Genomic DNA, 11,303 nt, shown 5'->3' with positions numbered 1-11,303 from the left:
AAGGTGACGTTAGAAAATCCAAGCTCAGTCAGAAAAAATCTGAAATAGGGAAGTTTTCTTATAGTGTGTAGTACATAATTAATATTATTTTTTCTTTCTTTAATTTGTAAAATAATGTGAAATTAAGGTCCTCAGGGCCTTTTTTTTCTCAGTGGTTTTTTTTTTCCCTGTTATTGATTAGTTAACTTTTTAAACTGATTTTATCTAATTGAAGAAAATAATGATGTATTAGCTTCTAAAGAAATCAGAACCAGATACATTTTCCTCCCAAGTGCCCACATAATCCTTGTCTTCATTCTGTTCTTTTAATGTTTTCATGTTCTTATGTGCAGTGACTAGAACAAAAGTGTGTAAATGGGATTCCATAGTCACTTAGGACTCTGCTGTCTTCAACAACTTTTGCATTAGGCCTAGCCCCTCAAAATTTACAGGGTACCAAAGCAATATATTAAATGAAAGGAAGACAGCAGAATGGATAATTTAGATTCAGTAATGATAGAATATTCTTCGCATCTCAGATACTAAAGGAGGAAAAAATTATGTTTATCACAGAATCACAGTGTTTGATATTGGAAGGGACCATCTGGTCCAACCCTCAACTTTTCAGTACTTTGAAGGATGGAAACTCCACAACCTCTCTGGGCAACCTGTGCTTGATCACAGTGAAAAAATGTTTTCTGATGTTAAGATGGCTCCTGCTGTGTTTTAGTTTGTGCCCATTTCCTCTGGTCCTGTCACCTGCACAGCTAAAAGGGCCTTGCTCCATCTTCAGGAAAGATGTTCCAGTCCAGTCCTTGTAACATCTTTGTGGCACTTTGTTAGACTCTTTCCACCGTGTTCCTATCTGTGTTGTACTGGGGAGCTTTGAACTGAACACAGTACTCAAAGTGTGGCTTCTCTGGTGCTCAGTAGAGAGGAAGCATCACGTTTCTCAACCTTCTGGCAATACTTTGTTTATTGCATTCCAGGATGCCAGTTCTCTATTTTTAGTGCAAGAAAACATTCCTGACTTCTGTTTAACTTTGTGTCCTTTTCTGCAAAACTGCTTTTCAGCCTGTTACACCTCAGGTTATATTGTGCCTGGTGTTGCTCCTTACCAGGTGTAGGAGTTTGCACTTCCCTTTGTTAAATTACCTGAGATTCTGTCATCCTATTTGTCCAGCTCTGCATGACAGCGCATTACTCTGGCATGTCAGCCATACCTCCCAGTTTCATATTCTTAGCGAACTTCCTGAGCATACACTCTATCTCATCATCATTAATGTTCAATAGGATAGGACACAATAGTGATTCTTAGGGTACACTATTGGCCTCCAATTAAATTTCTTTCAACTGATCTCTGCTCTCTGGGCACAGCTTTTCAGCCTGTTTTCAGTTCACTGTCTTCTCATCAAGCCACACAGACACAGCATCTCTGTGAGAACATTATGGGAGACAGTGTCAAAAGCCTTACTCTTTAAAAATATTTATAGAACCTCCCTTATTGATTATATTTAAGGAAATGCCTAAACCTACAGGAAAAAATTGTCTATTGGAGTTTGGAACCATATGTACCATATGTACTACTTATATACTATAACTCTAATTTGCAAAGTGCAACCCTCCTCCTCCTTCCACACAGGGATTCCAGATAAAAATAATTCATTTTGTATTTACTGTATTTACATATATTTATATGCATGGTTAATACGATGGTTTAACTTTCTTCTCTTTTGCCTCATTCACAAGAAAAAACTACAGCTCAGAATGCTGAAAGTTCATATCTGTTCTTACTAAATCTAATTGCTATAAATTATGCATTGGACTTGGTAAAAACTAAAGATCACTTTAAAACAATCAACTCTTGAATTCTGCTCTACAGCTACTTTCAGAATGCTTTTCCTTTCTAATTTTTGCATTTAGCATTTACAGCTGTCTAAGAACAATACAAACAATGTCAGCCATATGGTTTGGAAAAAATTAAGGCTTCAATGAAGACCAGCAAAGTCTCCCATACCTACTCTTGTGTACTAAGACCTGACTGGAAAAGCACTTTAAAAGACAGGTAATATCAGTAACAGAGGCAGATCCATTTGTCCTTAGTTTATTCTAAGGAGTTTTGAAATCTCCAGGTCTTCCAAGTTATTTCTTCTGTTTCTATATGATAATATGACTTATAGATAGAATGGCTGTTCTAATTTACAGACAACTTAAAGCCTAGGCTCATTTCTTTTTACTAGCAGCCTTGCATTTTCATCCATGCCTTGATCACTTCATGACTAAAACCATATTGGTACAGTAGAAAAGGGCTACATATTTTTGGTACTAGATGTAGTGCATCATTTGCTAAGCAGTGCTTTTTCTTTATGAAATCATATTAGGTGTGTGCTTTGTCATAAATATTAGCTGCTGCTGGATATGTCATATCAATATTACAGTTTGGGTTTAGGTCTGTAAATGCTGGAGACCAACAAATTCAAGAGTCTTTCATCTTCTGCTGCATTTCTGCAATTCTGAGATGAGACTAAGCTCACCTGAACTTCAGTAAATATAAGAAAAAGAAGTTGGTGTCTTTTTTGTTACCATATCTCTGTCACTGATATTGTTTCCTGTCTTAATTTGTAATATCTGGAATCAGCTTGCTTTTTTTCATTGCATACCATGAAATCAACCATATTTTGAATATGCTTACTAAAACACAGCAGTTAGTTAAAGGTTGAAAACAATAATATAGACATTGTTGAGAGAATAATTATTTTTACTATATTTCTGTGTTGTTATGATCCTTGATGTGACTGACGCTGGCTAAAATGTATTAATTTGCTACTAATGTGATTGTACCCAGATACTAGATGCTTGTTTCTCATTTCAGGTCTGAGAAATTCAGTTAAACAAATAGATTGATAAAGAAATAAGCATGTAAACATTTTCCATAGATTGTAAAACATAGTGAAGTACCATTTTAAAATTTATAGAACACTATATTCTTTTATGTTTAGCTTCATAATGACTAATTGCTTAATCCTTTTTGCTGCTCTAATAATTTTTCTGATTTTATTGTAAATTCAACATTAACATATCATATCTATAATAATTTTACAGTTTTATTTAAGGTCTTTTCTTCTAAATTTACCATATCTAATATATTGTCTAGAATGAGTAGAAAGTGATTGTCATTTGCATTACTTTCCTTACTGAAGTATTTGGCAGAAACAAAATATGCATTTTTACTACAAATTATTTAAATTATCAGCTGTGAAATTAGTGCTTTTTGTCAATCTGTTATCTTGAAAAACTTTTCTTTTGGGAGCAAATAAAACCCCACTTAAAGCTACTCTATAAAAACACACATCAAAATATGTTTCTGTAATTAAAGTGAAGGGAAAAAAGATATTCCCATGAACATCTTTAGTTCACTGACTTGGATCAAATGAACACTGTTTTAAGATATAAGCTGTAGCTCAAGTAAATAATAGATATGTTCTCAGTATTAAGATATATTTCTATTACTGTAGTATCTCAGATCTTAGGCAGAATCACAGTGGAGGTTACTTAAATTTTGTAAAAATTCTTGATAACAAAAAGACTAGAAAATTTTGATATCTTAGAAAATAGGTAAATGTATGAGACTGGGAATTTCGTAATACAACACTTTTTATTTTTGGTTTAGAAGTTACTGTCTGCAATCCTATAAAATTCTGCCATTGCTTTCAAGCAGGTACTTCACTGAGTTAAAAGACACCATAATTTTAATCTTTCAGGTTTAATCAACTTGTTTTTCACTTGTAGAGAGTACTTAGCCTGAAACAGAATTTTCTTCTAGAAATATATTAGATACAGTGTCAGAAGAGCATGAGGAAAGTGTGAGTACCTTGAACAGTTTGCAGGTCACGAGCAGCACACTCAGGAAAAGAAGTTTCGTTCTCTTCCTATGTCTCACATCACCTCACAATGACATTAGCAGACTGTCCTCTTTTATTGTATTTACAATAGGAAGAGATGCTAAAGGAACAAAAAATTGTAAAGAATACAGATAGTCAAGAAGTTTTGACATTTTTCAAATAATGACTTCAAGGATTCAGGTCACAGCAAAACATCACCATTGTGTGTCACCAAAGAATTGCAAGAAGCTGTACTTGTTGAAGACAGGAAGAGAAGTCTGACTAAGAGTTTATTTGAAATGCCTTAAGGCAATTGCTGATATTTTCCAGGAAGCACTACAAGATAAAGATGGTCCATAAATGATAAATTTAAGAGATATTTTCAAAAAGTCACTAGTTAAATTTCCAGCCCTTATGGACACAATGGGATTTTGGATTAAAAATTTTTGAGAGCCTTTTTTTCTTTTTTTTTGGTTTGGTTTTCCCATTACAGACAAAAAAAAAAAATCTGAAAATGGAAATTTCATGTAATTCCAGGCAGTCCCATGTTTGTCTATTTTTAAAAACTTTAGGAAAAAATTCAACACAAGATCATAATGCAAAGCTAAATTTTATTCTTATCAGTGGCTATTCACTCTTCATAATGATGACGATCAAGTTGTACCTTTGCTTGTGTGCTGCTTGAAGGGTGGCTATAGAAAATCAGTCATGCCAGATAAGAAAGACCCACACATGCATTCCTCCCTCCATTGTTTGTGCACTCTGCATTCTTCAGGCATAACAAAAAGATCAATATGTTTGTCACATTTTAGTTTCTGCCAGCTATTCCCAGGCATTTTCTCCAGGGCCCTATGTTGTATCTTCCCCTATTGTTTTATTGAATTTATAATATTTTTTATTTGTTTTCTATTACAGCACAGATAATAAAAATGCATAGCATGATACTGGGCATATATAAAGAGCACAAACACTGAGTGAGAATACCAAGTGGTTTTTTGCCTCACAAGAAGGAATGGATGATAGGAAATATGATCTATAAACTCTCATAAGGCAGTGAGTAAACAGGAATCGCAATTAGGGTTCAATGCTGGATATTGATAGTTCTCTTAGGTTTTGTTTCTTCATGAAATCAGTGAATGAAATTCATTAAGTACTTTCAGTTTTTGCTGTGCACTTGGTTGCCATGTCCCAGTAGGTATCCTATCATGTCTGCTCTCCACTTAAGTTATAAAATTCTGTATACAAACTAAGAATTGCTATTATCACAAAATACACCAAACCCAGAGAGACCAGGAATCACAACCATCTCTGGAGTTTAGGCACCTAATTTTGCTCTCTTGGGATCCAGAGATCCTCTTTGTTCTCTTGGGAACAACCTGTAAGAAAAAAAAAGGAAAGCTGTCTAAAGACAGCACCTGTGCCATTCAAGCAGAGACTGGAAATTTTTTGCTAATTTCATTCTCACATTGGGCAGTTTCAAATTTTATGTCTTGGTTCAAGAAACTTAGTGCAAGAAACTCAAAGCATAAATATCTTTCACCTTGAACTTTTTAACAGATTTTTTTTTTTGGCTATGAATCTTTTAATGAGTAGGGTAATATGTAAGATGTGAACAGTACCTATGGTGATTGCTCTTCAAAAAGTGAGCGCATCACATTTCATGATGGATGTAGAAACACCAGGGTGTTAAACCAGTTTACGGTTGTCACAATGGTTTCTCAGGTCTTTGAGAAATATCATGTCTTCTAATTCCCAAACTCACTTTGTATTTAATGCTACACTTCACTTTGTAAAACTCATGAACAGTCCCAGAAGCAGAAAAGAGGTCTCCTCTCTTCTGGCATGTGTACATAACCCATTTCTTCTCTTTCTCATTTTATACCTTGTCCTATGGTGACATTATGGTGTTTGTATCTCCAATCCTGTGTTCTGTTTACGTTTGATATTATGTTCTGTGCTTTCAGAACTGACTCTGAAAGTGAAGGTTTGTTTTGCCTTGTTATCAGCCAGTTCCCCTCCCCCCATGGTCTGCTGTCTAGAAAAGGCTAGTGCTGGCTTGCTGGCTTTTGCTTTGCTTGCTTGCTTGCTTGCTTGCTTGGCTTGCTTCTGCTTTTGCCTTTGCTTCCTAGTTAGTTTAGCTAAGCAGTCCAATTCTTTCCCTGGACTGTTTCTTTTCCTTTCCTTTTTCTGAATACCATCCAACCTGCTCCGGACTGGAACCTGGGAAACACCGAGGAGCACCGAGATCCTGCATTTTGTGACCTGCAGCAGCCATCCCCAGTGCCCAGAGCAATCCCCAGCGTCCAGACCCGGGCGACCACTCCCAGGAAAGACTTTCTGGATTTGTTCATCTCTTCAGAGTGGTGAAAGAGCTTTGTTGTCATCTGGTGTTGTTAATTTTCTTTTTGGTGCTGGGGGGTGCTGTCGCTATAGGACACGAGAAAGCATAACGCGAGCCACCTGCCACTTTGCAAGGTAAAAGAGAAAGTTTATTTTCTGACTCCAACTTTTATACTTTTCTAAAGGTGACAGTGGATTGGAGAGTGAATGGGCCACCTCTCCAAAGACATTGGACAAACCACTAGTACATCAAGTTTTTCCACCCCCATGAAGGAATGCAAAACAACATGTTATTTACAGAAATTGTGTGGGAAAGTTTCCCAATAGAATGTAAACTCAGAAGGCTTTAGAAAAACTCAAGAATCAGGGCGACAGGGTGCTTTGTTCGTTGAATAAACAGGTTCTTTTTCACTTCTCTCAGAGAAAATTTTTTCCCAAACCAGGTGGGTGGGGAGGGTCCGTTGGGGTTTGTTTTCTGGGGGCTCCTTCCAGAGGGTTTTCCCCAAATTTGCCCTAAACTAGGACATACCTTGACACCTGGGAAATAGGAAACAGATTTAAATCCTGTCAGATATAAGAGGAAATCAAACATAGATCATCCATTCTTGGCCAAATGCCCCCAGTATGAGTCTTTTACTGGAAATGGCAGGGGAAACAACCATCGCTGTTTCCTTTCTGGCAGAGCATATTTTTCTCCATAATATTTCATTTTTTCAAGCTCTAAGAAGTTCTGTTAAACTCAGATTCTTATGTTTGGAAATAAGATGCTAAAAACTACTAGGATGTAGCTGTTTAAATCCTTCTATTCTAGATTGTAGATAATTTCTTTCTCAGGCTGATGATCTTTAAATTCACTTATTCATCAGCTGTCATCCAGAGCCTAGGGAGCTTGGGCAGGGCATATCTGTGTGCTTATTTTAATTTTGGAGGTGTCTGTTATCTAATAGACCAAAATATAACACATGACATTATTTGTGTGCCATGAAAACTTGCTGACATATTTAATTTTGTTTGGACTTAAAAACTATTTCAAGTAAATAGTTTCAGGCCATCATTTCAATGTAGAGTATCACGTTCTGATCCCACAATCACTGATATCTATCTAATTCCTCCTCTTGATGTCAATAAGCTATGATTTAGACCATTAATATAATTTTTAAATAATTATCCAATATTTTGGCTAAATAATGAGAATTATTATTTCAGTTATTATATGATTTAATAAATATTTAGTAATTTTTTTCATTTTTATTTTCATGAATTGTAATTATCTTGATCAAATAGCTTCACTGTCCTAATAATCAGTAAAACCCACTGCACACAGTCTCTTGAGACAAACAAACTTCAAATGTATCATATGGATGCTCTCCATAATATTTACTGCCATGAAGGGTGTTAGAAGTTTCTACTTGTTTATTTTAAAATTCTGACACAGAACAACACCTTTGTACTGAAGAACTATTCTCTCTTATTTTGAGGAATGAAGGAAAAGCATACAAATTTTAGGTCATTATCTCACAGAACACTCTTGAGGCTACTTAAGCTGATCATTTGCAAGGGGCAGGAGCTCAATGCCTCTCAAGAAACAGCTATGCATTGCCCAAAAGAGGACTGTAAAAAATAAATTAATAGGTTTGCCTCCTGGTTTAGAAAATATTGTAGTATATTCTCACTGGCATGCTCAAATCCTTGATATATGTGCATAGAGTTGGTATTTTTATTATTTTTGTGATAATTTTGATTAAATTCAAAATATTAGAACCACCTATGCAGAACCTTAATCTGAAACAGAAACACTTTGAGATAGAGTCCCTTCAAATAGCAGTCTTTAAAAAGTGGCATCAGAATGAGTTTGCAATTATATGGAATGCTGTGAAGTAAAGCTGAATGTACTATGAAGCAGGAAAATAAATTAAAATAGAGAAAATCTTTAGGAGAGGAAGCATACATGCACTGGAGAGTCCTGAAATACAAATATTCTGTCATGGCTGGCAGTTCTATATATGACAATTGGATGTTTTGCTGAAGATTATAGCTCATGAAGGACTTAAAATAACAGTATTTGCCTGTTACTGCTTGAATATTAGGATGAGGAAGAATATAGTAAGGGAAATGCTCATTCCCTCAGATTTGGCATCTTAACAATAGGGGAACTCTGCTATTTCCTTGGAGCTATTGAGGAAGATCTTAAAAGGGCAGGTCTCAGGACAAAGCCTTCTAGTGTTTGATTTCTTACCAAGCTCCAGAGAGAATGCAGTTAATTAATCATGAACTCTGCAGGTTATTCTGTTCCTTCATTTATAGTCCACCCTAACTCAGGTACAAGAAGGAGGAGGAAGTTATTCCTGCCTTGAAGATCTTCCTCAGCAAAGTGAGCATTTGGAGCCATCAGGGCAGATCAGAAAAGAGTCACAGCAGAGAAGTGATCAGCCTGAGGAACTGCTGACAGCAGCAGAAAACAGGTATATTAGCCAGAAGGCAAGGAATTTTCTGAGCTTAACAGAAGATTGGAAATTAACAGAAGGGTGTCTGATAATGTGCTAATGTGTACAGGTGAAATATAGCTCAGAGAATTATATAAATTTTGTTTGGTGTGAAGCTATATAATTTTCATTTTTGTTATAAACCAACAATAATGTGTAAAAGTCACCAACATAGATTTTAATTTTTAGATTGATAAGAACTTAGTTTCAAAGAATTAGAATATAAACAATTAGATTCAAATAGATTGCTGTGATTTATGTGCTTAATTAAAAGTGTATGACTATTAATTAATAAGTTAGGCAATTTGCTATTTTTTACCAAAAATCAGTAACATTTGGGCTCATTCAAAAGAACCCAAAGTTGTATGCCAACCCAGCTGTTCTTGCAGTTTTTAAAAACATGAAAGTTGTAGCTACAGTTCTTTGGAAATTAAGGCCCTTTTTTTTGTTTTTCATTAAACAAATCACAAAATGTAATACCTGAGCCATTTATTTCCAACTAAATTAAAGCACAAAATTAGTCATGAAGTATACTTGACCTATATGGCTTTGTTAAATAAATTATTTGGATTGTCACGAAAGTTTATGCTACATTTTTTTATTTTGACAAGGCATCATATGAAGTGGTTGTTATCAAAGCCATTGACTTCCCTCAGCATATTTACCAGTAAATCCCTGTGTTTACAGAGCTTCTTTGCTGGCTGCTTGGCAGAAGACACAAAGGTATGTGTACCTTTTTTGAAATTGTTACTGAGGAGGATCAGAGAAACAGGACCTTTCCACTGAAGAGCAGGATAATGCTCCTTTCATCTAAATGACAATTTGGTGCTGGTTTTAAACAGGAGTTTTTATTGTTATCAGAAAACAGCTTAGTGGCATCAGGGTTATAAAAGGGGATACACAACGTGAAGAAAGCATGCAGTTTCTAGCCAAATTGGAGGGTTTGCCACTCTATGTCACACAGAGGCAGTGTTTGTCCTCCTCTAATCTTCATCTCTTTCTTCCATTACTGCCATCGCCGTGTGCTTTGGATCATTCCCCATGCAGTTATTACTGCTGTTAGAAACACAGGGATAAAAGTCATAAACCCAAAGATCTTAAGAAATTTCAGTAATAGCTCATATTTATACCACTGGAAATAGAAAAATATCTTGAGTTTCTTACTGTCAATGACATAACAATCATGATGATAAAATACATATCTGCGAAGGCTTCTACAGAAGTGAAAAGTGGCTGAATCTACCAAGAGATGTAAATATGCACAACAGAGCCAAAGAAGGGCCAAGAAAGAATGTACAGGGTTGGCATACCAAGTATCCAGTTGAGGCGCTGGGGTCCTGGATCACTGCGGATAGCTACAGGATCCGGTCCACAGGCACCTCGGTGGTTGAAGGAAATAACGAGCTTCCACCGAAGGCGGGTGACTCACGGGTGGCTTTATTCCCAAGGGTTCAGGTGAAGGAGAGCGAGGTGGGGGACGAAGGGAAGCAACCACATGGAAGGGAAGCCAGCTCTGAGAGCCCCGAACCAGGGGCGGGGCAGGGATTATAACTGTAACTTGGCAGGAGGGTCAGGGTACAAAACATCCAATGAGGTGAGGGCTTGAGGGTGGAGTCAGGGAAGAGCGACAGGGCAACAGCCAACTGGGATGAGGGGAAGGAGTGGTTTTGGGGGGAGAACCAATGGAGATACAAATAACTCAGAACTTTCTAGAACGGGGGGAAGGAGTACATAATGACTGACAGGAACGGGGGAAGGGATAACAAATGACTGACAACCGGGGGAGGCGGGAAACTAAATGTCAGTTGCCTCCCTAGGCAGAGCAGGGGGGCCATCAGCCACACCCCCTCTCACAGTATCCTAAATACCTACATTCTAAAACAAGGTTTTTAAAAGAAGTAAGCAGCAGAGCCCAACATCTTTCTATATAATCAGAGCAAGAATCTAAATTTTACAAGTTTGCTTATGGCAAGTGCCATATTCAATTAGGAATAGTAGGACATTATTAAAAGAGCATATAACATGCTAAACATGGAACAGAAAAAGTAATGTTTCTTTGCATATAATAGTCCACTCTGGGGACCAGAATATAGATGTAAGTAGAACACTGAATATTCTTCAGTAGTGCTTAAAAATATAACAGTGTAGATTCCACCAATCAAGGGAGTCTGATATAGGCTTAAATTAAAAAGTGAAAAACAAAACAAAAATGAAAAACAAAGTGACATTTTTCTTCAACAATTGGCAGGGCTGTAGCCCAGCTAACCTGACACCTAGCTGGAAAAGAACAGATATATACCAAACAAGTTGTTGAATGTACTTTTGGCCACTGTTGGTGGAGATAACCATCAAAGATAAAAATTCTCCAGGCTTCTTTTCCCTTTCAAACTGTATGATGCTGAGATGGAACAAATCATAAGGTAGTGAAACAAATTTTTTTACCATAAAAATGTGCAAACTAAACCAATCAATTTCAGGAAAGAAGACCTTAGTAAACTCAGAGAATGGTTGGACTGCATATCCTTAGAGGTTAGTCTGAGTAGAAAAGATATTTTAAAAATCTGGCAGTTCTCTAAAAAAGGACTTAAAAGGCTCAAGTTCAAGCTATTCCCCCGAAGAG

This window comes from Taeniopygia guttata, chromosome 3 (assembly GCF_048771995.1).
Source record: "Taeniopygia guttata chromosome 3, bTaeGut7.mat, whole genome shotgun sequence".
Lineage (NCBI taxonomy): Eukaryota > Metazoa > Chordata > Aves > Passeriformes > Estrildidae > Taeniopygia > Taeniopygia guttata.
The sequence above is the reverse complement of the archived record's forward strand: the minus strand, read 5'-3'. Positions refer to the sequence as shown.